At 42.3% G+C, this 26,888-nt stretch overlaps 2 pseudogenes; one reads left to right on the top strand and one right to left on the bottom strand.

The window, feature by feature from the left end:
• Positions 1-14,104: 14,104 nt before the first annotated feature.
• Positions 14,105-15,039, bottom strand: LOC130889989 (eukaryotic translation initiation factor 3 subunit I-like; annotated as a pseudogene).
• Positions 15,040-24,912: 9,873 nt separating this feature from the next.
• Positions 24,913-26,672, top strand: LOC130889988 (GRB2-associated-binding protein 2-like; annotated as a pseudogene).
• The last annotated feature ends 216 nt before the right edge of the window (positions 26,673-26,888 follow it).

Genomic DNA, 26,888 nt, shown 5'->3' with positions numbered 1-26,888 from the left:
ATCTCTGTGAGTTCTAGGCCAACCCGGTCTACAAAGTGAGTTCCAGGACAGTTAGGGCTATTTCACAGAGAAACCCTGTCTCAAAAACAAAACAAAACAAACAAACAACCTGTCAACACTGAAATAAGTAGAGGAAAATAGGAGAACAATGGGCAAAAACTTTGAGTAGGACCCCAGTGCACAGGATTGACAGATGGGATTACACGATTTTAAAATGTTTCTACAGAGCGAGGCAAACTATTAGCAGAGCAAACAGCCTACAGAATGGAAAATGTATTTTTCCAGCTATACTTAAGATGGCGCTAATATCTAAAACAACTAAGAGCAACACAATTAAACACCAAAACCCCAAAATGCCAATCAGGAAACGGGACAAGGAGCTGAAGGGACAGGTTCACAAGAGCTACAAACAGCCGGTAAGTATTTTTAATGTAGTCAGCATCCTTAGCCACCAGGAAATTGCAAGCTAAAACTGTGTTGAGGGGCTGGGAAGGTGACTCAGTAAATACAGTGCTTGCCACCCAAGCACAAGGACCTAAATTCAATCCTCAGGACAACACCAAACGAAACCAACCAAACAACCAAACAAACAAATCAGGTGTGTCATATGCTTAGAACCCAAGTACTGGGAGCATAGAGACAGTAGGATCTCCTTGGAGCTTGCTGGCCATTCAGCCTAACATAATTGTTAGATCCAGACCAATGAGAGACCCTGTCTCAGAACAACAATAACAAAACTCTTAGGCCAATCAGAATGGCTAGCGCCATAAAACCAGTTGACAATAACACTAATAAGGATGTGGGGAAAGAGGAACACACTTATTCACTGTTTATGGGGGCATAAACTGGTACCACAACTAAGGAAACCAGTGTGAAGAATTACCAAAAAGAAAAATGGAAATACCCAGCTATACCCTTCTGGACGTAGACTCAAAATCCTCTGTATCCTACCCCAGGGACACTTTTCATGTGTGTTGCTGCTCAACCACAATAGTTAGGAAAGGAGATCAGCCTAGATGTCCATCAGCCGATGGATGGATAGTGAAAATGTAGTGTACACAGACACAATGGAATTTGATTCATGAGAAATGAGCTTTGCAAGAAAATGGATGTAACAGAAATATATTAAATGAAGTAACGTGGATTCAAAAATACAGACAAAACATGTTACTTCTCATATGGATCCTGTCTTCTAATGTGTATATATGTGTACGTCTGTGGGATTGACTGTGAGTGGAAGACATGAAACTGGCAAGTGTCCATGAGAAAGAGGAAGGAAGGAAGACGGAGAAGGGGGTCGAACACATATGAGATCAAAGTCGAAGGGAACTAAGAGGAAGAAGAATGATACAAGCAGGACATGGTGAACAAGGGGTGAGAGGGGTACGTGGTGTGGGACTCAATTAAAATGAAGTGTGCATGAGAATGTCATAAGGAATCCTGTTGCTTTAGATGCTAATTAAGAAACAAATTTTTAAAAATCTGTCATCATGGTTTACAGTCATTAGAGCTTCAAATTTATCTACTGAGTACACTCCCCTAGATTTTTGAAAAACCATTATTTTAATTTATTTCTTGAGAATTTCATGTATGTATACGGTGAATTATGATTATATATACCTATTGTTTTTCCCCTCCAACACCCCCTGGACCCCTTCAACTCATCTCCCTCCCAACTTCATGTTCTTTTTTTTATTTTTTTTATTTATTTTTCTTTTTTTTATTAATTAATTTATTTAATTATTAAAGATTTCTGCCTCTTCCCCACCACCACCTCCCATTCCCTCTCCCTCCCCCAATCAAGTCTTCCTTCCTCCTCAGCCCAGAGAGCAAGCAGGTTTCTCTGCCCTGTGGGAGGTCCAAGGACCACCCACCTCCATCCAGGTCTATTAAGGTGAGCATCCAAACTACCTGGGCTCCCACAAAGCCATTACGTGCAATAGGATCAAGAACCCATTGCCATTGTTCTTCAGTTCTCAGTAGTCCTCATTGTCCGTTATGTTCAGCGAGACCGGTTTTGTCCCATGCTTTTTCAGACCCCGGCCAGCTGGCCTTGGTGAGTTCCCGATAGAACATCCCTATTGCCTCAGTGTGTGGGTGCACCCCTCGCAGTCCTGAGTTCCTTGCTCGTGCTCACTCTCCTTTTGCTCCTCCTTTGGATCGTGAGACTTCAGTCCAGTGCTCCAATGTTGGTCTCTGTCTCTGTCTTCTTTCATCGCCTGATGAAGGTTAATATTCAGGGGGATGCTTATATGTTTTTCTTTGGGTTCACCTTCTTATTTAGCTTCTCTAGAATCACGAATTATAGTCTCAATGTCCTTTATTTATGGCTAGAAACCAAATATGAGTGAGTACATCCCCTTGGAACCGACTCAGTGCTATCCATATGTGCATGGCAAATGGGCATGGGGCCACCACCGGAGCAGGGGCAGCCTACTGCTACTGTCACACCTGGTTGACCAGCCTGACTTCATTTTAAGATTAGAAACCATCTTATTACAAGGTCAAAATACGTTCATTCCTGTTTGCTGTAAAATTTGGATTTGAATAGGCCTTGACCCATTTTCTGGAATTTGGCATGTTCCATGGCCTATCCCCTAACCTCCACCCTGATAAGAGAAAATCTGCCCAATAATTTTGAAATGTTCAGCCAAGTTCCTATCTTACCAAATTCCTCTGGAGCTCCCCCAACTCTTGAACTTCCCTAGTCTTGCAGCTATTTTGATCTGTATAAACCCCACTGTCTCCTGTGTTCAATGCTGTTTTCTCAAACCTCACTTTAGGGAGATAGCCCTGTCTGCAGAAAATAAAGCTTTGGGTCTGCAGAAAAAAAAATGGGTCATGGTTTTCAGTGGGATTAACACGCCCTCAAGGAGCAATGGCTCTCTCTCCCCCAGCGGCCATCAACTGCCAATAGCTTCTCAGCTGTGGTGAGTCTTCATTACTCCCTTCTTCCTCCATGCTGGAATTCTGGCTCTCTCCATCTTTGCAGATCTTGTGTAGGTAACTACAGCTGCTTTGAGTGAACAACTTCCGGTGGCCATGCCATGTTCTAATGACAGCATTTCACAGTGCTTCTCGCCATTTTCCAGCTGCTAGGTCCCTTCTGCCCCTCTTCCAGGATCTTCCTGAGCCTCTGGGGTGGGGCTGATATTTATGCCTCTATTTAGGGCTGAATCCTCAACAGTCACTTACTCTCAGCACCTTAAGCAGTTATTTGTCTCTGCATTAACCATTGCCCACTGCAAAAAGTTCTCTAAATAAGGCTGAGAGTAGCACAGATCTATTTTCATCCACATACCATTTGACAACATGACCATTTAGCAAAATGACAACTGTAGGTTCTCCATTAGGGCCCAGGACTTCCCAAACCGTGGACTTTTGACCAGCCTTACAATATTGTGTATGGCTTCCCTCCTTTGGAGCAGTTCTTAACTGCAATCAGAAAAGCAGCTTGGTTACCCCTATAACTTTGATACCACTATTACACTAGTAGCACCATCTTGCTGAACAAGTTGTTGTTGTTGAATATAAGGCCCAGTGCTAGCTGAGACCACTGATATCCTTTCTCCTCCTGTGGCCTGTAGAACACCTCCCAGTAGTATGAAAACTACTAAACAGGTAGGAAACTTTCCAATCAGTTCGACTGATTTCTTTACGTCATGTAACCAAAGTTTGTGGTGTCTTCAGCAGTAAGATCTCTCTAGTTATCATGGGCAGCTAAGACCAATGGCTTGTTTTGGAGACCTCGGATGCCTCCCTGACTAATAATTCACAGGGATAGATCCCATGCCTGGCACTGAGATTTTCATTTAATAACCCGTCTTCTGGGAGCAGCTCTGTTCACATCTGCAGGGTACTTCTGTTTAAACTCATGTGTACACATATGTGCATGCAAGTGTGTGCATGCATGCGTGTGTGTGCATAATATCGTCAGTCTTCATTAACCCACTCCCTACCCCATCCTCTGTCCCATCTCCTCAGCCCTATCCCTACTTAAACCTTTAATCCCCAGGATTCTTTGTTCTCTCTTCCATATTCCATGTATTCTATCTCCTATCTCCCCCAACCATATTATGCATATCTTCTCTATTTACAATTATGGAAAAAAATGTTACTCGTCTTTAGTGAATCTTCCATAAGACACCACCATTCTCTCATTTTTACATTTTATTGGTTTGACATTTCTTATTGTAATACTGTGTGCAGGAATGCTGATTCCCAGCTGGTACTCTGTACAGTCATACTATTTGTTAAAATTAAAATTTCCACACCAGTTAGTAAAGGCTGACGCACAGCCTCCTGGGAGTCCTTATAGACCTACCCATTAGTGAAATAAATGTGCACTGTCGCATACCACTGGAATTTGCCGTTGTTTGCTATCGAGCAAAAGATGACTAACACAGACAGCAAGAAAACAGACATTTCACTGCAGCACTTATAGATGTTAGGTATAATCAAAATGGGATATCTGGTTGGGCAACTGGGATCATACCTGTAATCTCAGTACTCAGGAGATAGCATCATGAGTGCAAATTCAGACTTAGCTACCAAGTGAAATGCTGGCTCAGAGAGGGAGAGAAGGAGGGAGAGAGAGAGAGAGAGAGAGAGAGAGAGGGAGGGAGGGAGAGGGAGAGGGAGAGGGAGAGGGAGAGGGAGAAGGAGAAAGAATGAGGGCGAGCAGAAAGAGAGAGGGAGCTAGAGGAATATCCAGTTATCCCAGAAACATAACATGGCTTAGACATACTTTGGGTTTGGATTATCACCGATGAAAAACTGCACAGGTGTCAGACATCACTGCATTAGATGGGAAGCCACTGCTCTTATACAGTACTAATGCTCACAGCAGGGTACAGGAGTTAGAAAATGGTAACCACACAAGGTAAAACTAATCACAAAACATAAGGAATGTCGCCTCACATTTACAAAAAGTAAGGGTATATCTAATATTATTAGCATTTTTTTGTATGTATAACTATTGGTTTAAGTAGGTTTATCATCATATGATACTGTAGTTGGCTCTTTTACTACTAACATACCCGAGGGACAAATTGTGTTATCACCATAGATTTTGAAAAGGACTTCAACAAACTAGGAATCATTTCTTATTTCTAAAATAAATATAAATCCTAAATGAGATAAAATAAATATACCTCGCTGCTATTAACATTTTGCTGAGGAAGTTTTAAAGCCACTTCCATTATATCAGGAACAAAACAAAGAAGCCTATGAATAGTCCTCCATCCCCTGTGATTTTGTAGCATCCTGGAGGTTTCAGCTGATGTAAAAGGAAAGAAAAAATTAGAGACACAAAGATCACAAAGACAACAAAATGATCTCTTTGTAAAAGGAAAATCATTTTTATGTCTATTGTGAGATTCTGCAAAGGAGAAACTTTTTACATTGCTGAATAGCAGGGTTCCCTCTAGGAGAAGAGAGTTACAAGCATGGACGAAAAAGAACCGTACAACCTTAGACTGGAATTAGAAGTGTCTAAGTGAGTTTACAGGGTTTTTATTATTAAGTTTTTAGGTGTTTAATTATGGCACTGTGGTATATATGACATTACTCTTTGTTCTCATTTGTTTTCTTTCCCCACCTCCTCCCCCATATCCGCTTTCTTCTAATTACTTTACTTTCTTCTTCCATTCTCTGTGAGTGGGAATGGCCCCCATAGGCTCATACATTTGAATATTTGGTCCCAGTTGGTGGAACTCTTTGGGAAGGATGAGGAGGTGTGGACTTAAAGGAGGTGGTGTATCGCTGGAAGTGGCTGTGAGGTTTCAAAAGCCCACACCAGGCCCAGTTAGCTCTTGTAGTAGGAGCTGTGGGCCTCTTCCCACAGCCCGGCTCATGGCTGCCTAGCTAGCTTATGCCCCGAAATAACAACACAAAAACTGTATTCTTTTAAACACTGCTTGACCCATTTCTATTCATGTGTGTAGCACCCCAAGGAGCGCTTACCGGGAAGATTCTAGCCTACGTCCATCCTGGGTCGGAGCTTCATCGCGTCTGCCAGAGAGAGGGGAGCATGGCATCTGTTTCTCAGAGGAGCTGCCCTGCATCTGATCTCACTTCCTCTTCCTCCCAGCATTCTATTCTGTCTACTCCACCTACCTATGGGATGGCCTATCAAATGGGTCAAGCAGTTTCTTTATTTTTAACCAATGACCTTCCTCCATCATTTTCCCTTTTTCTGTTTAAACCAAAAAAAAAGGAAGGCTTTAACTTTAACATAGCAAAATTACATACAACAAAACAGTTATCAAGTAAAAATTACAATATTTACATCTATTTTATCTTTATCATAACTAAGGAAAACAATAACTATCTATATATTCTTTAACTCCCTCAAAGACTCCAGAAGGATATAATATTACCTAAGCAAACAAGAAATAAGCAACTTTCAAACTCTAGAAATGACAGAGACATCTTGCTGCCTGGACAGCCACCCAAAGTTCCTCTGTACCGTTGGGGCATCCATCTTCGGCTTACAGGTCCATAGTGTCCAGCAGACATTTCCATGAAGCAGGAAATTTCAAAGGCAGTTCAGTCACTATCTGCTGTATCCTGCAGAATGTCTTGCAGACTCTTTCATGAATCAGGAACCCCGAAAGATCATCTCACCTTAGGCAAATTCAGTAGTCCTCTCTCTGTGGGTTCTCTGTGTCCAGTTTATGCAACAGTCCAGGCAAGAGCAGTTTCTTGCCCAAATGGCTATCAAACTCCATAAGGTGCCTCTTCGATGCCCATCTTCTTCTTGAAGTAGATTGGTGCTGCCAGGAGCAGAGTGTCTCATTGTCATGAAAAACCCTAAGTTATTAAAACATTTAAAATACCATATTCTCTAGCCTTTGAGAGATATGATGAATGCCTATTTGAAATATATGCATGCACATCTAGAAAATCTAACTAACATGACTACAAACTTGACTATTATTGATAATTATCCATTAACAACCTATATACATTACATTTTTAAGTGAACTACACAATCACAATACCTTAATCAATATCAGAAATACATATACATATAATAAAATTGACCTTAAATTGATGTCAGTAAACCAAGATTCATATCAATGCAAATTATTCACATCTATATCATCTCCCTCTTGAAATGTAAAAGAACATTTATAAACAATATTTGGGAATATGGGCGCAGTTATTTCTCTCCAAACTGCTTCCTGCTGAATGGGGGCGCTGTTGATCAGATATTTCAGGGTATAACCAGTGTGCTAGGTTCATCTCAGTCTGCAGTTGAGCAAAGTAATTTTTTGAGGGTGTTCACAGCAACCTTTCAGGAGGACGTGGTCTATCATACCATATTGGGATAGAAGCAATACACAGGATCTCATCGTCTGTGAAAACAAAAGAAGAAATTCTTTTCCAAAGTATCATATCCTTAGATCCAAATTCTGAAGTCAAGGTATTTTGAAAATATCTATCTTGGATTAGTTCAGCAACATTTATAAACAAATATCTTTTAGCATCTGTTGCTCCTTCCTCAGCATTCAAACAATTCAAAGAGAGGATAATAGCATACAGTATCAAGATTCTCTGTGTATTTTCCATCTTTGTGCAGCTTTATTTTAACTCTATTTTGTTTATTTTTACTTTTGTTTTATATTCTCTATATATATTTGTCCTGGAATAACTCTGTAGACCAGACTGTCCTTGAACTCTCAGAGATCCTTCTGTCTCTGCCTTCCAGGCATTGGGATTAAAGGCGTATGCTACCACACCTTGAAGTCTCAGAGGTCAATCTCCCTCTGCCTCCCAAGTGTTGGGATTAAAGGTGTGCACTACCACACCCAACTACTCTCTTTCTTCCTTATTTTACTTTTAAGAACTTTAATTTTCAGCCTGTATATATTTTTAAACACACTGTAAATCATTTAAAGTTTTCTTTGTCTTTGAATCTCTCTTTACTGTATCTCTCTCTTTTTCTGACCACACGAGCCTTTAAATTACTGAGCAATATCAGTAGGATGAAAGCCGTGGCTTTGACGGCTGGATCCAGCACATTCCTTAGCTTTCCAGCCTCATGGCGGAGATACCAGCTGTAGCCATGTTTATCACCACAACTCTGTGGCGTTTCAAGGTCTTTGCCAACAAGCAAACTGCAGCATTACATCCACAGACAACAATCAAGTCCTCTCTCTGTAGTCGGCACTCCTGCCTCAAACAGTCAAGAGTTTGCCCTGGCAGGATGGCCCAGAAAGCCGGTATTTTAAAACAGCACAACTTTTTTCCTGCTACGGCTGAAAACCGAAAAGCATGCCTTCAGCTTTTCACCAACACCGTTTTAAGTATTTCGTGGCAGGACCTCTTAAATGAGCTGCAAGGTTTCACAGCTGAAGCTGAGTCAGGAAGCCTCTCTTAGATGAGAGCACTTGCTTGCCTCTAGCAAGCAGAGCAGACCCGAGAAATTGTTGCTACCAAGAAAACATGCTTTATTCTTTCCCAAGCTTTCTCAAGCTTTCTGTAGATTCAGTGCCCCATGTCTGGGCGCCATCTGTAGTAGGAGCTGTGGGCCTCTTCCCACAGCCCGGCTCATGGCTGCCTAGCTAGCTTATGCCCCGAAATAACAACACAAAAACTGTATTCTTTTAAACACTGCTTGACCCATTTCTATTCATGTGTGTAGCACCCCAAGGAGCACTTACCGGGAAGATTCTAGCCTACGTCCATCCTGGGTCGGAGCTTCATCGCGTCTGCCAGGGAGAGGGGAGCATGGCATCTGTTTCTCAGAGGAGCTGCCCTGCATCTGATCTCACTTCCTCTTCCTCCCAGCATTCTATTCTGTCTACTCCACCTACCTATGGGATGGCCTATCAAATGGGTCAAGCAGTTTCTTTATTTTTACCCAATGACCTTCCTCCATCAAGCTCTCCCTGCTTTCTACTTGCAGGTGCTTTGTAATCTCTCAGCTGCTGCTCCAGCGCCATGCCTGCCTGCCTGCTGCCATTTTCCCGGCTGTAATGGTCACAAACTCACTCACTGGATTGCCCTGATTCTTTAATACAGTTCCTCATGTGATGACCCCCAACCATAAAATTATTTTGTTGCTACTTTATAACTGTAATTTTGCAGCTGCTATGAATTGTAATGTAAATGTTTGCTGTGTGATCCCACAGGGGTCATGACCACATATTGAGAACCACTGGTTTAGAGAATGATGCAATACCCAAAGAGTTTTAACTAGCACTTCTCTGGTGGCTAAGAGTGTTGAACATGTTTTTAAATATTTATTAGCCACTTGCATTTCTTTGTGGAGAATTGTCTATTTAATTTGTAAGACCACTTACTGATGGGTGATGGGGTGGGGGTTGTATTTCTTTTTTGCAGTTCTTTATATATCCTGGGTATCAGCTCTCTGTCTGGTAGTAGTTGGCAGAGATATCTTCCCTTTCTATAGATTGTCTCTTCACTAGAGGGATGGCTTCCCTTGCTGCTAGGAGCATCTTCATTTCACTAGGGGGATGGCTTCCCTTGCTGCTAGGAGCATCTTCATTTCATGTGATCCCATTTGTCAATCTGGGGCAGGGGGTTTCTTATAGTATTGGAGTCCTGTTCAGAAAATCCTACCCTGTGCCCATATTGTGACATGTTCTTACATGCAGTTTCAAGTCTGACATTAAAGTCTTTGATCCATTTTGAATTGGTTTTTCTGCAGGGTAAGAGATATGGGCTTGTTTCATTCATATCTACATTTGGAAATCCAGTTGTCCCAGCACCATTTACCAAGGAAGCTGCATCTTACATTTAAATATTTGACAGCTTTGGAAACAAAACTGAGGTTGTTATAGCTGTGTGGGCTCATTTCTGGATCTTCTCCTCAATTGGCAAATGTGTCTCTTTGTGCCAGCATCCTATCACGGCTCTACAATATGATTTGGACTTGGATATTATTCCTTCCGGAGCTTTGTTTTTTTCTGCTAAAGATTGCTTTAGCTGTTTGGGGCCTTTTAAATTCATAGTTTGAAAATATTTATACATTTGATTTTGAATTATATATATAAAATTGAAATGTATGTAAAACTGTAACATTGCCTCAGCATTGTGAGGCCTATAAATAATGTATTAACAGTAAATAACTGTAGAGCTCAAATTTTGGTTTCTAAATATTCTCCACTCAAAGGCTCCAGAAGACAATTTGAAATAGCTCCCAATGGCCACAGTCTGAATTTGGGCATCAAAATAAATAGTGGTAGCTAAGGATCTATCCTACTTAAAAATGTCCCCCTTTTTTTGAGCCACCAATGATAGATGAACTATAGAAAGATTCCTTCAGAAACATTTCTGTTTCTGAAACAAAAAAAAAACCACCGTTTTTTGAAAATCATATAATAAGCAAATCAAGCATAAATTAAAAATGCTACATAGCAAGTTCCAGGTCAACCAGGGCTCCATATTGAGACCTTATCTCAAAAATAATCATCCATTGCCGTTGAAACTAGTCATTTCAAATTTTAAAAGGAACAGCAAATAAAATTATCTACCAATGAAATTACCATAATTACTTATTAGTTACAAATCAAGAAATGACAATTTTCAGCTTAATAATCAAGCAGGCATCATGATTGTCACACAGGATCAGCAAGGGAAGGGGAGCCGAGGTGTTGCTAAGCATTGCAGAGGAATGCTTTCCAAACTTAAGGCTGGGAAATTCTTAGAGCAGGAAGAGAGACATAAGGTACCTTGATGAGAGCTGTCATACAAACTGCGCCACCAACCCACAACGACAGGAACCTTCTTGTCTCCCGTTCCTCCCAAATCTTCCACCCATGATGTCTGTCCTAGGGTTTTAACTACAGCCTTGGCACTTTGTAGAGCAGCCTGAGAAGGAAGTCGCAACTGAGAGATTGTTCAGGTATCACTTGCCTTTGGGCATGTCTCTGGGGAAAATGTCTTGGTTGTTAGTTGACACAGGAGGACCTAGATCCCGTGGACAGCATCCATTTCATGGGCCCAAGGTCCTGAGACTGTAAGAAGCTAGCTAACCATGAGCCTGTGTGAAAGCCAGCTACACAGCATTCCTGCCACAAGTTCCCACCCTGATCCTCCTCACTGATGGACTGGAACCTGTGATAAAAACCCTTCCCTCCCCTAAGTTGCTCTCAGTCACGGTATTTATCACAACCACAGAAGGAAACTAGAATAATAGCAGAGGAACATAGGCCAGTTTCAGGAGAGCAGGGCAAATAAACAACACTCTAATGAGGGACCAGAAGCCAGAGGAAAGGAAGAATATACAACACCCAGAAAGGGCCATTTATTACCACAACTAGCCAAAAAAAAGACAAATAACAGTTTGAACACATAAACTATACCTCCAAATATTAAAATAAAAATGTCGTGAGATAAACCCAGAAGAGACCAAAACATGGGCACTCTTAAAGCCGAAAACCAAGTCTTTATTGCCAGTCAACAGGTGCACAGGGAACTTGATCAGATCATGCAGCCCCAAGCCTGACAGCTCTTTACCCTTTATGCAGGAAAACTACATCCGGGTTGTCACACTTCAGTTAGCATCCAAGTCATCCACTTCAGCAACACCTCAGGTACTTCTGCATCGCTCGTTGTCCTTGAGTGCTAGCTATACTGGGCTATACTGGGCTAAAATAAACCCCTCCTTCATTTGCTCAGGTCATATACCTGTTACAGCAACAAGAAATACAAGTAACATATAAAATTGACTGTTGCTGTGATAAACATGATTATGTGGTTCTGAGGCCTTTTCAATACATTTGATGAGGCATATGGCAGAGTTTGTAACATTGGGATGAAACAGTCCTAAGAGGCCATAAGCACTGAGCCATTCTGGTGAGGCTGGGAAGATCAAAATACAGAGAGACATGCAGACACGGAAGGCTTGGATGACGATATTTCCAAGGGAAATAAGGATTCCCTCAGGAACTATGCTTTGGAGGCACTCATGTGACATTCTGGTAAAGCATCTGGCTGCCTTCTGCCTGTTTTCAGAGATCTTGAATGAGGCCGAATTAAAAAGTAACGGATTAGTTTGTTTGGTGGAGAAAGTCCTAAGGTAAGATAGCATTCAAGCTGTGTTCTGGTCAGTTCTCGTTGCTCTTATCCAAGCCATCAGGGAGAGAGCAAGTGGAGGAAAAGCATATGAAAAATTATGCCTCGTTAAAAAGAAACCGCTATTCTACACTGAGACCACAGGAACGGTAAGCCCCAAACTACTAAAGACTCCATCTATTGAAAACCCAAATTTATTTGAAGGGTAAGAATCTCAACTGAGTACGCCGCTTAAAGAGTTTCCTGATTGTTTAGTCAGCTTTCCATCAACTTGACACAAGCTATAGTCATCTGGAAAGAGGAACTCCCAGTTGAGAATGATAGACGGATCTGTTAAGCATTTTTTTTTTTTTTGATTACTGAGTGATGAGGGAGGTCCCAGCTCACATTGGGGGTGTTATCCTTGGCAGGTAAGCCTGCATGGATAAGAAAGCAGGCTGAGAAAATGATGAAGAGCAAGCCAGCAAGCAGTGTTCCCACATGGTCTCTGCATCACTTCCTACCTATAGGTTCCTGCCTTCAGTTCCTGTCCTGACATCTTGATTTCAGCTACAGACCATGACCTGAGAGTTATTGATGAAACAAACTCTTTATTACTCAAGTTGCTTTTGGTTATGTTGTTTTATCACAGCAATAAAACCCCAACTAAAACACTGACTAAAAACTAGAGAGTGGCTTCCCCAGGTCAGCAAACAAAAACACGACAGTTATGGTCCAAAGGAGCCAGACTTACACTCTGAGCTGGCAGCAGAACTGGCATTGTGATCCACATGATTTTATAGGCATGGAGATCCTGGAGGCTTGATCATGAAGGTGGTGTGTGACCGGCTTGGAGACCTGCATGGAGTCCTTGAGAAGCCATTGTGTGACATTGAAGCCTACGTTGCAACGGAAACCCTATGATATCAGAGACGCCAGAATCATGGAATATCTGCTGAAGGAATCTGCAAGAGCAGAGTGACCCAAGAGAGACTACGTGCATTATAGGAGGAATAGTGGGGACAGCAGGAGAGCCCTGGCCCATGGGAGCCCAGACGCTTCCATCAGGAGTTCCAGATGACAGACATGGAACTGCGGAGTTTTGCGTTTACCCTGCTGAGGTTCAGTCTTGCTTCAGTCTCATCTTTCCTAGTTACGGCCCCATTCCTCGCTTTAGGAACTGGAGCATTTACTCTGTGCCATTATATATTCTTTAAGAGACTTCCAGAGTCTCAAAAGAGACTTCGCACTAACATTTTTGAACTGTGTTGGAACCGGTACAGACTATGGAGACTTTTGAAGTTGGACTGAAGACATTTTGCATTGTGAATTATCCCCGACCCTATGAGGACAAAGAGTAGAAAGTCGTGGCTTAAGAGCAATATGCTTTGATATAAAGTTGACAGGGAGCAGTAGTGATTGTCATCTTGACAGGAAGCAAGCCTCTTCATGTCTATGCAGATGTTTCTAGATTAGTGTCTTCGGGGTGAGAAGTCCCGCACTAGCATTTGTGGTGCCATCCCACGTTTGTGGTTTGTGTGGGCTGGGGTCCTCGACTGAACCGCAGGGAGAAGACAAGCTCAGCTTATCTCTCTGCTTCCTGCTGAGGATGCAATGCGCAGAGCAGTTCTTGCTGCCATGGCTTCCCTACCATGACATACTAGATCTTCAAGCTGTAAATCAGAGTAAACTTTTCCTTCCTAGAGCTGCTTTTGTCGGACATTTGTCAGAGCAATGAGAAAAGTAACTAATACAGATGGGAAAAAACAATGCAAGACTATTCTAGAATTGTATTTTCAATTTGAGAGCTATAGATAAATCTTCTCAACGCCCAAAGAAAAAGATGAGAGTTTTTTTCTTTGTGCTCTGTTTTGTTTTGACACACTCTCACTATGCTGCCTAGGCTGGTCTTGAACTTGAGAGGTCACCTCTCCCACCTCCTTAGTGCTGGGATTACAGGTGTGTAACCCCATGCCTGGCATAAAGTTATTTTCTTTTTATTTTTAACAAACTAATTTATTTCACAGAGTCTAAAACCTGTGAGCAGGCTCCCTAGTATGGATGGAGATCCAGCTTCTTAGGCCTCAAACTCAAAGTACCGTGGGTCAAAGTAGCGGATGGCGGTGTAACCATCTTCGCCAACACTGCTGTAGCTCTTGCCATCGGATTGGAAGGCAACACTATTGATAGGTCTGAAGTGGCCCTTGACTCTTCCAAACGCTTCTTCAAAAGCCACATTGAAGAGTGTGGCCTCAAATTTGTTGTTCCTGGTAGAGGTTGTGGTTACATCCATGGCTTTCTGACCACCCCCAGCACCACGTGGTTAGAGTTGGGAGGGAGGGCATGCTCTGTTTCCAGTGACTCTTCTGATGTTCAAGATGCATGGAGTCAAAGAACTTGGATGCAGTGACAAACGTGGTCACGTCTCTACAGAACTGGATATTATTGACCTGCCAGGAGTGTTCCTTAACATTCGTCAACTCCTCTCCAGACTTGGCTTCTATACCGGTTGGGCTCTTCACGGTCCAACTGTACACTCCCCCAGGGGTCCCCAGATACACTCCCCCAGGGGTCCCCAGATGCCACTGGTGAATCATTGCAAAGGACCTTCATGTAGGGCTCATTGCTGTTGATTTGACTTAGAACCCATAGATCAAAGAAGCTCCCACAACGCTGGTATCCCTTCGGCTTGTCAGTAGAGAACATGGTGGTGTTATTCCCAAAGTCAAAGCCACAAGCTAGGGAGGCTGAGTTGGTCTGAATAGTAGAGCCAGCTTCTTCCCTGTTTCACAATCCCAGGGATGACAGTTGTTGTCAGCTGAGTCAGTAAGGACGTGGTTGGTGTCCCGGTCAGCATCCACACACAACACAGCTCCAGTATGGCCCATGCAGGGTCCAGCCTCTCACCACTCACAGATCATCACACACTAACAGTAGGGTATTTGGCCACAGTGAAGAAGAGGTCTCCTTGCGGCTGGACTACTCATAACCCTGTAGCAGGATGGGCTTCATCCCGGTGGTGACATGAAGAGGAAAAGCAATGTGAGGAGGATCGAAAGAGGACTCGACTCAAAGGTTTTCCTTTTTTCTTTTCTTTTCTTTTCCTTTCTTTTCTTTTCTTTTCTTTTCTTCTTTTCTTTCTTTTAAGATAAAGGTGAAATAATTGCATCATATGTCCCCTTTGCAGCATGGTAAGCTAAAGGCAGTGGTCTAACCATGGCAGACAACTGAAGAAGGACTGTGGTTTGAGACTCTTGCCTGACCAAGATACTGCTTACTTATCAGGCAGATGCACAGGGTTCAAAGGTCATGTCATCCTCATCATAGACCTAAGGAAGATGCCTGAAGAAGAAGATAATGACAGAAAGCTTATGTCCCCACAACTCCTATGCTGACATATCAATTGCCAATGATGGCATCAAATCTGAAAGGACAGAATCCTCAGGAATGGAATTATGAAAGAGAACACAGAGACATTCCTGTCTTTTTGCTATGTAAGATCACAATGATCTTCTTCCAATTTGGTCCTTGTCTTCTCTCCCTCCAAGAGTGGAGTAAGCAGACAGCAAAGGAAAACAAACAAGGGGGACCTTTATATGCCACTTGGGAACTTTTTACATGGCTTAGGGGAAACTTGAAATAGGGAAGTAGAATCAGGTTGGCGGGCAGTTGAGAGAGAGTGACAGGGGGACACCTCTAAGTTCCCAGCGGCCTGGGGTGCCTGGCTGAGAGGTGTTCCAGTGTCAATGGAGGACAGCCCCCTTGCAGAGCATGCCCACAGATCTGTGGAGGGTGATAGGGCTCCATCTCCAGCAGGTGCTGAAGGCTGGAGCAAGTCCCTCTGCCTACAGCCCCATTAGCAGGCCTTGACATCTTTGGAGGCAGGGTTCTGTCTCCAAGGCTTGAGCAGTTTCTCCTCTTGTCCCATCCTGATAAATACTCTAAGAAGTTTGGCTCCAAAATTTTCATTCCTCCTCCTCTTGAAAGAACTGAGAGCTTGACTTGGGCCAGAGTTAGATTAGTAAAAACTGCTATACAGGTTTATATAGAATCAGGCGGGCTCTGATTGGCTGTGTGCATACGCAAAAGAGGTATGAATAGAGACCAATAAAGAGTTGTCAAGCCTGGGGATGAGAAGCCAAAGATCCCCAAAATCTGGGAGAGGTTTCAGTCCAGGAGCTATGAATTAGGGAAGGTGGAAGGAGAGAGGCATGAAACCCCAGCCTCACGAGGGCCACAAGGCAGAAGTAGCCTACTGGGTACAATGAGGCGCTAGTGTGTACAGTGAGTCTGTTTCCAGCTGCCTGGGGCCTTCACTCCCAGCAGACACAACCAAAGTCCAGATCTCCCTGAGCCCACCCATTAGCTGCTGCGGGTTGTCCGAGGCCGGGGTTGCGGGGAGCTCCTGTATCTTTCACCAGGGGGAAGACAGACCCTTGAGAGACACCAAGTGTGAATGCACTCTGATCTTGCATTTCCCAGCCTTCGGAGTGTAAGAAATGATTTTCTGATTTATCTACCTCTTTCTTAGTATGCGATGATGCATTGTGGGTGTCATTTTGCCGGGAAGGAGGGATGATCTGAGGCTTGGTAAGAAACTTCCGACTGTGACTATGAGAACATTTCTAGAGGAGACTGGCGTTTGGAACACAACTGGAATGAGGAGACCCACCCTACTGAACTGCCAAATGGAACAAAACTCAGTAAGGAGAAACTCATTCTCGCCTATCTAACTTTTCCTTTCAGAGCAGGTACAGTTTCCTGCAGCTTCTATCTTTGACCGTCAGACTCAAGTTCATCATCGTTTAGACTCCAATGGCACCAGCTGCCTTGGGGTTGGGTGGGAACTCCTAAGCACTGAGTCTCGTGCTAGGCAGCATACCTGGTCTCCTCTCACCCTGTGTTTTTGAATTGGGCTGCAGCTTTCCTTTGCTTTCCAGCTTGTCCACCATTGTGGAACTGCTCAGCTGCTGGTCATGTGAGCCAATTTAACCCCTTCTCACACAAGCTCCTCTATTCTGAAGATTCTGTTTCTCTGGAGAACTTTTACTACTAAGTACTTTTGCTGTAACAGCTTGAATGGACTAAGACAGACTCTCATGATAAAGTGTTTTATTATTTACTTATTGCTATTATTGTTGCTTTAGTATAGTTGCAGTGGGATAAGAGTCCATGAGGGCAAAGTTGGGGCATGGTGACTAGAGTTGGAAGCCAAGAACTCACATCTTTAACTAGAAGCAGGAAAAAGGAGAGTACTAGAAATGCCATGAGTCTTAAAACTCTTAAAGCCCACCAGCATACTTCTTCCAGCAAGGTTACACCTCCTAAACCTACCCAAACAGCATCACCAGATGGGGACCAAGTACTCATTTCCCTGAGACTATGGGGGGGCATCTCATCCAAATCACAAGTATGTTGAAAAGAAAGTGGATAAACAGTGATGTTTGAGTTCTACCTCTAGGTCTTTGTGTCTTTTCCCCCAGCTACTCTGCCTTCCCCATTACATGCATGTATGTTTATGTCTAACTGGGCTGTGGTAGTCTCTGGAAATGTACAGTGTAAGTGATAAATAAGGACACGAGATAAGAGACATGTTGCAAGGAATTCTGAACTCATTGTAGCATATAAAACATTCTAAACAGTCTCAGTAAATCAGAGGGTGACCTACACAGGTACTGGGAGATTCCGGCAGCAAAATCATTTTTCATCTTATCTGGGGATAAGATTAAGGAAAAATCTAGAATGAAACACTTTATTGGGTATCAAAGAACAAAATTATGATAAATTGAGCTTCAAAGGATAATTAGCTTGTATTAGTAATTAACTCATAATTGAAAATATCTTGCCTACAAGGTAGAACTCCAGGGAGCTGCATGAAGGAATAAACTTTTCATGCAAAATAGGCTGAGCAAAGCAAAAACAGGGTGACACGGACTCCCACTCCTAACCCAGAAACTATCTCAACTGATATCTGCTTGCAAAGGAAAAATTAGTTCTCTTCAATGCATGCTCCATGGAATCCCCATGCAAGTAAATGGTCAATCCAAAATAAAATCAGTGATAATTTTGTAGATTTTTTGGTCTCATATTGCTTTGTTTGGGCATTTTTTGTATTCCTGTTCTTTTGCTTTTATATTATCATGGTTTTCAATTTTTATGTTGTATGTGTGTTGTGGAATAATCTTTTTGTATACTGTGAAAATGTGTCACTTTGATTGGTTTAATAAAAACCTGAATGGCCAATAGCTAGGCAGGATTTTGGGAGCAGAGAGGATGCTAGGAAGAAGGAGGCAGAAATGCAAGGGAGATGCTGAGAGACAGGGAACAAGCAACACATGCAGAGGAGAGGTAATAGCCACAAGCCACATGGCAGCACATAGATTAATAGAGATGAGTTAATTTAAGTTTTAATAGCTAGTTAGAAACAAGCCTAAACTATCGGTCAAGCCTTCATAATTAATAATAACTCTCCATGTTGTGATTTGGAAGCTGGCTGACTGAACAGAAGAAGTTTTACTTCTAGGTTTTACTTCTTCTGTTCAGCCAGCTTCCAAATCACAACATGGAGAGTTATTATTAATTATATATATATTTATCTCTCTATATACATAGAGAGAGATAAGAACCTAAAAAACCCAAGGGAAACAGAGTGATTGATTGACCCTCTCTCCATGTTCTCAGGAACCCCCGGCATTGGAAATTCCCTTGTACTCCTCCCAAGTTTCTTCCTGTCCTCTCTAGCCACCCTGAAAACTCCTCCAAGAACTAACTTTATGACCAATCCCAATCAGCCAATCGCTGACTCTGTCTTAGATTCAAGGTTGCATTATTGACACAGTGGATTGGCTGTATGGACAATTCTGTAACATGTATGGTTTTTTTCTTTGTTGTTGTTGTTGTTTTTAAATTCTGTTTTTTTTTTTTTTTTTTTTTTTTTTTTTTTTTTTTTTTTTTTTTTTTTTGGTTTTTCGAGACAGGGTTTCTCTGTGGCTTTGGACCCTGTCCTGGAACTAGCTCTGTAGACCAGGCTGGTCTCGAACTCACAGAGATCCGCCTGCCTCTGCCTCCCAAGTGCTGGGATTAAAGGCGTGTGCCACCATCGCCCGGTGCCTGTTTGTTTTCTAAAGAGAGAAAGAAAGGGAATGGATTTGGCTGAATGGGGAGCTGCGGAAGATCTGGAAGGAGCTGGAAGAGGGGAAACTGTGATCAGAATATAGTGTATAAAAATCATTTTCTTCTACAATAAAAAAAAAACAAGGGGAATAAGAAGATTGGTCCTTTCAGAGTTACTCTTTTTATAGATGATATTATTTACTTTATGGAAAAGATTGTTAACTCCTTCTGATCTGTTACAAAGTAAACAATTTATATTTTAGTTAGATGATGTCCAACCTTAGGTTAGGCATGATTTCTTTAAACAAAGAAAATTAAGTAGAACATTAGGATTTGATTACCAGTGCCAAGAAAGAGAAGATAATCATGAAATGAACTGAAAAATAAAACCAATTAACACGGGACAAAAAAAAGAACAAACAACAATTTGATAAAATTGGCAATATTAGCAAGAGGAAGATTGAAGCATACTGTTAAATATAACAGCGAGGCAATCGCCTATATCAGTCATTATATTTTATAAGGATGGACTGCATTTTCCCATAAAATATACAAAGTGACAGATAAGATTTAAACTGCCCACCTATATACTATTTATATGAAGAAAGGTCAAAATTAAAGTCATCCACAAAGAAACGTGTGACACACACACACATACGCACACACACGAGCACAAACACACCACATAGATGGTCTTTGTCGTCAATTTTTGGCACTGAGCTTCAAAACCCTTGAGCTTTCTGAGTAATAGGAATGTCTTTGTTATGCTAATGAGGCAACTCCAGGTGGAAGCCTTAGATAGCTTCAAAATGGTGACTAGCAGAGAAACCAGTCACATGATTAGAAGGCTGGAACTCTCAGTGACTTGACCTTGGGAGAAAGAAGGATGCTAGAGATTAACTTCAATCATAAGGCTAGTGATTTAATCAATCCTGCCTATATAACAAATGACAGATAAAAAAAAAAATATCAGAAACACTGAAGCTTGCAGGTGCTTCCTGGTTGGTGTACACTTCATGAGGGGGTGACATGCCCGGATCCCACAGGGAACCCCCTTTTCCCAGAGCAAGTCCCATGTTGTATAATTGTAGAGAACAACAACGAAAATCTTTCAGAGTTAGCTGAAGTTGCTAGACAAAAAAAAATCTGGAGAAATTCAGTGATATTATCAGTAAACTCAATTTAATAGATATGTGTGAACAGAGACTGTTCGTTCATTTCCTCGCTGCCCAGGCCCAAATAATCACACAGAAACTGTATTAATTACAACACTGTTTGGCCAATGGCTCAAGTGTATTTCTAACTAGCTCTTATATCTTAAATTAACCCATTTCTATTAATTTGTGAATCGCCACTAGGCTGTGGCTTACCAGTGCTGGCATGTTACGCCTTTGACAGCTACATGGCATCTCTTTGACTCTCCTACTCTCTGTCTCTATCTCTGTTCAGATTTCCCACCTGACTTTATTCTGCTAAGCTACTGGCTCAAACAGCTTTATTCATCAACCAATAAAAGCAACACATATACAGAAGAACATCCCATATTATCTCCCCTTTTCTGTCTCAATAAAAGAATGTTTTAACTTTAACATAATAAAATTACATATAAAAAACAATTATCAAGCAAGAATTATAGTTATAATATTTAGTCCATTTATATTTGGCAAATTAAGGAAAATATTCTATCATCTATCCTATCTTCATGAGTCTAAAGTTTTATATCTAATTTATCCTTTATCATAACTAAGGAAAACTTTAACTGTCTTCAACTCTTCAAAGACCCAAGGAGGTTATAATAATACATAAGTTAAGAGGAAGTGCATTATAAGCAACTTTCAAAACTCTAAAATTGACAAAGACATCTTGCCTCCTAAAGTTCTTCTATAACATTAGGGCATCCATCTTCAGCCTACAGACCCATAGTATCTGGCAGACTTTTCCATGAAGCAGGAAATTTGAAAGACTGTTTTGCCTATCTTGTAAGTTTGTCAGTCACTTTCTTTTTTTTATCTGCAGAATGTCTGGCCATTTATTCTGTGAAGCAGGAATCCTGAAGGATCATCCCATCTTTTGGAATGTTCAGCAGTCACTTTTCTGTGGTCCTGCATGTCCAGTTCATACAGCATACAATCAAGGAGTCTAGGCAAGAGCGGTTTCTTGTCTAAATGACTAGCCTTGCCACATAGAAGGCAAATCCCATAATGAGTTTCTTCAATACCCATCAGCTTGTGTCTCATGTCTCACTGTTGAGCAAAGTCTAAGTTCTTTTTTTATTATTATTATTTATTTATTTATTTATTTATTTATTTATTATGTATACAATATTCTGTCTGTGTGTCTGCAGCCAGAAGAGGGCATCAGATCTCATTTCAGATGGTTGTGAGCCACCATGTGGTTGCTGGGAATTGAACTCAGGACCTTTGGAAGAGCAGGTAGTGCTCTTAACCTCTGAGCCATCTCTCCAGCCCCTAAGTTCTTAAAACATTTTAAATGCCATGTTCTGTAAGTCCTTGAAAAGTATGAAGAATACCTATCCATCTGAAATATATCTCTGTACATCTAGAAAACCTAACTAGCATGACTACAAGTTTGACTATTATAAATGACTGTTAATTTGTAATTTTTAATTATAGATTACATTTTTAAATGGGTTGTATAAATATAATACTTTAACAAGAGTATATATATATATATACACACACACACACACAGTGTAACAAATGGACCTTAAATTTGTATCAATAGACCAAGACCTCCTTAAATTTGTATTAATAGACCAAGATCTATACCAATGCAAAGTATTCATCTCTATGTGATACACCTCTTTAAATGAAAACAAACATTTATAAACAATAACTTTGGGAATTTGGGTATAGTATTCTCCAAACTGCTTCCTGCTATTTGTTTGGTGAAGTTTTATAGGGATCACAGAGACTTTTGGGGGGCTCTTGTTCTATCAAATCACATTAGTATGGAAAAAAACCCACAGGTTTCAATCCTCTGTAGAAACAAAAGTAGAACCTCTTTTCTAAAGTAACATTTCCTTAGACTCAAATGTTGAAGTCCTGATACCTTTTAAATAAATATGTTGGTTTAGCTTAGCAGCCCCCAGAAACAAATGTCTCTCTGCAGTCAAAAATTCAAAGAGAACACAATAATGTACATAATCTAGACTCTCTGTGTATTTTCTATCTTTGTGTGGCCTATTTTTCTTAATCCTTTAGTCTATGACTGTCTCTACTCTTTTATATTACTTTTACTGTCCCTTTTAAAGACCTTACTTCTTTTTATAACTGTCTATACTCTTTTTTCTCTCTCCCAAGCTCACATACATTTTTAAATACACTATGTCTCATTTAGAGGTCTTTTATGTATGAATCTGTCCTATTGTGTTTCTGAAATGCTTTTCTGACAAGTAGCATTTTAAAATGGTAAGCAGTGTGGTCAGGGCAGGCCTGGATGCTGGCCCTCCCTGTCTTGGCCTTTTAATATGGTGGAGGTACATTCATTGCCTCTGCAAGATATCCCCACTGTCCCCGCTTTAGGGACACAACAGGTCTATGTTGCCATTAAGCAACTTGTAGCACTCAGCTCACAAACCCCATTTAAGTGTTCCATAGTCAGACCTCCCGAAAGAGTCAGAGCTGTTCATGCTGCCATTATAAACCAGGACACCTTCTTAAAGGAGCCACATCTCTGCTTGCAGTTAGCAAACAGAGCCCACCTGAGAAAATGCTGCTACCAAGAAGCTGTGCTTAACTCTGCTCTTTTGTGTCTAGAATTCCTTCCCAAGCTCTCTCAAGTTTTATGTGGATGTAGTCAACCCATGTTGGCACACCATTTGTAAACAGAGACTGCTCATTCATTTCTTGGCTGCCCAGACCCAAATAATCACACAAAACTCTATTAATTACAACACTGTTTGGCCAATGGCTCAAGAATATTTCTAACTAGCTCTTATATCTTAAATTAACCCATTGCTATTAATCTGTGTATTGTCACTAGGCTGTGGCTTACCTGTGCTGGTGTGCTACTTCTTTGGCAGCTACGTGGTGTTTCCTTGATTCTGCCTACTCTATCTTTGTTGTGATTTCCTGCCTGGCTTTACTCTACTAAGCCATTTGTCCAAACAGCTCTATTCATCAACCAATTAAAGCAACACATATACAGAAGAACATCCCATATCAGATATGACTACAATGCTTCAAAAGAGAGTATATAACATGTTATGTAATGTCTATAGATTTTTATTGTATAATTGACTCTAGAGAAAGCCACAAACTTAAAATAAGAAGAGAATATAGAAAGAAGGAAAGGGAGGGGGAAAAGTGGAGGAGAAGAAGAAAGAATGAGAAGCTGGGCATGGTGGGATATGTGCAATACCAACACTTGAGGGGTAGAAACTAAAGGATCAGAAGTTCTTGACTAACTTCAGCTATAGGTCACCCAGGATCATTCTGGGCTACCATGTTTCAAAAAGAGACATGCAGAAATACTACATCTCCTCTGACTACTGCTGTGAAATTATCCTTCTGTAAACAGTGTGAATATATGTTGCTATGATTGGCTGAAGAAACAAGCTAACTGGCTAATAGCTAAACAGGACAAAGTTAGATGTGAAAACCAAACTGTGAATGAAGGTTGAGTAAGGGCAGAGTGGAAGGAGTCACCAAACAGAGAATGAGTCTGACACACAAAATGGAATAGAGGTAAAAACCACAAGATTAATATAAATGGGTTAAATTGTAAGAGCTAGTTAGTAGTAAGCTGAGCTATTGGCTGAGCATTTGTAATTAATATAAGCCTCTGTGGGGCTGGTGGCCAGGAAAATAAAACTGCACCTACAAATGGCACCAAAATATTCGGCACCTACATCCACATAAAAAGTGAGAGAGCTTGGAAAAGGGTTCCAGACACACAGAAATGGAGCCAGGCACTGTTTCCTAATCTTGTATCTATCATGGCAGTCAGAATGTGGAGATGCATGACCCAGTGTTAAGCTTAAGTACATTTTTCTTTCAGTGGATACCTTCTCCTGAGCCTGTTGGGCTTTGGCACATGCCAGAGAGAATTCCAAACATGCTATTAGCCATATGCTTCAGTGCTTTGCCACCCTTGAATTACCTAGCCAAATTAAAACAGATAATGGCCCATGCTTTATTGGTAAGGACTTTGTAGACTTTCTACAAACATGGAAAATTTCTCATTCCATTGGCATTCCATATAATCCAAGGGGACAGGCCATCATGGAAAATTACAATCAAACACTTAAGTCTCAACTGCAAAAGCAGAAGGGGGAGTCCCTACCCCTGCATGATCAATTGAGAAAGGCATTATTGACCCTAAATGTTAGAGAAAATAACCTGTCTCCTTTTCAAAAGCATTGGTTCTCATCAGTTACCTATAGTTCTGTCTTGATCAAATGGAGGGACCCCTTGACTGGAGCCTGGGGTGGACCAGACCCACTACCCCCACAGCAAGAGGGTTTGAAGGCGTCTTTCCCCAAAATGAGAAAAGGCTCATCTGTGTGCTGGCTAGAGATCTTAAATATTTACCCCAACAAGGGGATGATGATAATAATGTTTCCAGGGAGTGTCCCACCCCTGAGGATTGCTTTTCTGCTTCTCCCCCAGAGATAGCTGGGGATGTGGATGCTGCCACTCAACCTGATGAAAACCTAGAGGATGCCAGAGCCATCCTGACCCGTCAGATGGAAGGGCCCTAAAAGGTGCTGCTTTTCGAGCTGGTGACAGGTTCTACTCAGCTGGTGACATGGGCAGAGGTGGCAGCAACAACGTGGTGTGTGCCAGATGGCTGAGGAAATCACCTCTTGAGAAGTTGAGGTGCTATGCCTGGAAAAAAAAAAAGGTTGGTTTATACTGCAGAGTGACCAGATGAGTGGCAACCTGGATGTGCTGGAATACTAAGGAGTGAACACTCCAAGAAGCCCCTGCGGATGATCAACCTAAACTTCTGCGAGCAGGTGGCTTCAGGCCTGACTTTCAACACGAAAGAGCTGCAGGATAGTTTTGTGTTTGACATCAAGACCAGTGAGCTCACTTTCTACCTGGTGGCTGAGACAAAGTCTGACATGAACAAGTGGGTTCCAGCATCTGCCAGATCTGTGGCTTCATGAGCACAGACTCCCTGAGAAACCTTTCTTCAGCCAGTCACGGTCCCTGCTCTTCTCTGGCTGGGTTCAGCAGCTCCAGTCAGCACTTGCTCAGAGAAAGGAAGTCCTCCGCCCTTCCCACATCCAGCCTGCCTTGTCTACCCGTGCCCCTCAGGAGTATTTCCTACTCCAGTGCATCAGCCAAAGGACAGAAAATGCAAGGAGTGCCAGCAGAAGAATGATATGGCCGTATGAAAAATTTCCCAGGGTAATAGACACTGTATTAACAGAGCCAGTGGTCAAGTCCATGGCTTCTACAGCCTTCCCAAGCCAAGCCGACACAACACAGAATTGAAAGACAGTACTTCTAACCTCCCCCATAGCCTAGCTTCACACAGCCACACCAAGGGAGTCTCACAGGGTCCGAGACAGATGAGGATGTGTATACCTTTAGGACACCCAGCAACACCTGGTGTCAGGAGTTTGGAGACCTCCTAGTGGACAATACGGATGTTCCAACCACTCCTCTCTCAGCCTACCAGATTCCTAGAACATTCACATTGGAGAAGAACCGCAATACCATGAGAGTGGCCACTTCTGGAGACTCAGCCATAGCTCCCTGACCCTGGGCCCCCAAGCCAAGTCAGTCAGAAACATCTTGGTGGGGCAGCCCTCAGCAAAGACCTCCAATCAGTGAAAATAGCATATCTGTAGCTGCCACCCTTCCCGCAATGGACCACAGCTGACTCCCACTGAGCTTCTTCCTGTGAGGACTATGAGTACCCAACATGAAGTGGAGACTGTGCTGGTTGGTCTGCCGAACCTCCAGGAAACTACCATGGGCCAATCAGACAGTACCAGCTCTGATGACAACTACGTGCCCATGAACCCAGGTTCTTCTGCCCTGTTGGCTATAGAACAAGCAAGGGACATTCCCATAAGCCCAGGGCCTCATCACCTTGACCCATTCACTGCCCTTCCTAAGAGGCCTTAGCCAAGGAAGTGAGATCCAGCCACCTCCAGCCAATCACAGCCTCAAGCCTGACCGGAAAGCACAGTCAACACCCCTCGACCTGAGACATAATGTGGTCATCAATGACCTCCCCTTCAAGTCACCTATCACCAAGTCTTGGTACTGCTCTCCCATCTCCACACAAAGCATCACCAGCACAGACTTGGGAGCTGCATCTCTCATTCCCAGCGGCACCAACAGCCCGGCTCCAATCTGACTGTGTAGATTACCTAGTCCTGGACCTTCAGCAAGCTCCCTGAGCCCTCACTGCAAGCCGGCGGCATCATCTGTCACATCAGATGAGAAGGCAGACTGTGTCCAGGTGGACAAAGAGAAGACACAAGCCCTGCAGACACCATGCAGGAGTGGACAGATGTGCGGCAGTCCTCACAGCCTTCCAAGCTGTGATGTGGTGGGGGGCACTGAGGCAGCTGCTCAGAGCTGGCTCCTTGTCACCTCCTTCTCCATCCCTTACAGAAATAAAAGGTGGGGGGAGCCTCCTGCTTTGGATCAATTTGTCTGCTGCTTCGACTCAGAGAGAGAGCTAAGGCTCATGTCTCATGTCTGCTCACGGCTCTCTACTCTACCTCAGGGCTGCTTCTTCAACCCTCAAGGATTCTAACC

This window comes from Chionomys nivalis, chromosome 18 (assembly GCF_950005125.1).
Source record: "Chionomys nivalis chromosome 18, mChiNiv1.1, whole genome shotgun sequence".
Lineage (NCBI taxonomy): Eukaryota > Metazoa > Chordata > Mammalia > Rodentia > Cricetidae > Chionomys > Chionomys nivalis.
Note: the sequence above shows the minus strand (reverse complement) of the source record. Positions and strands in the feature narration are given on the sequence as shown.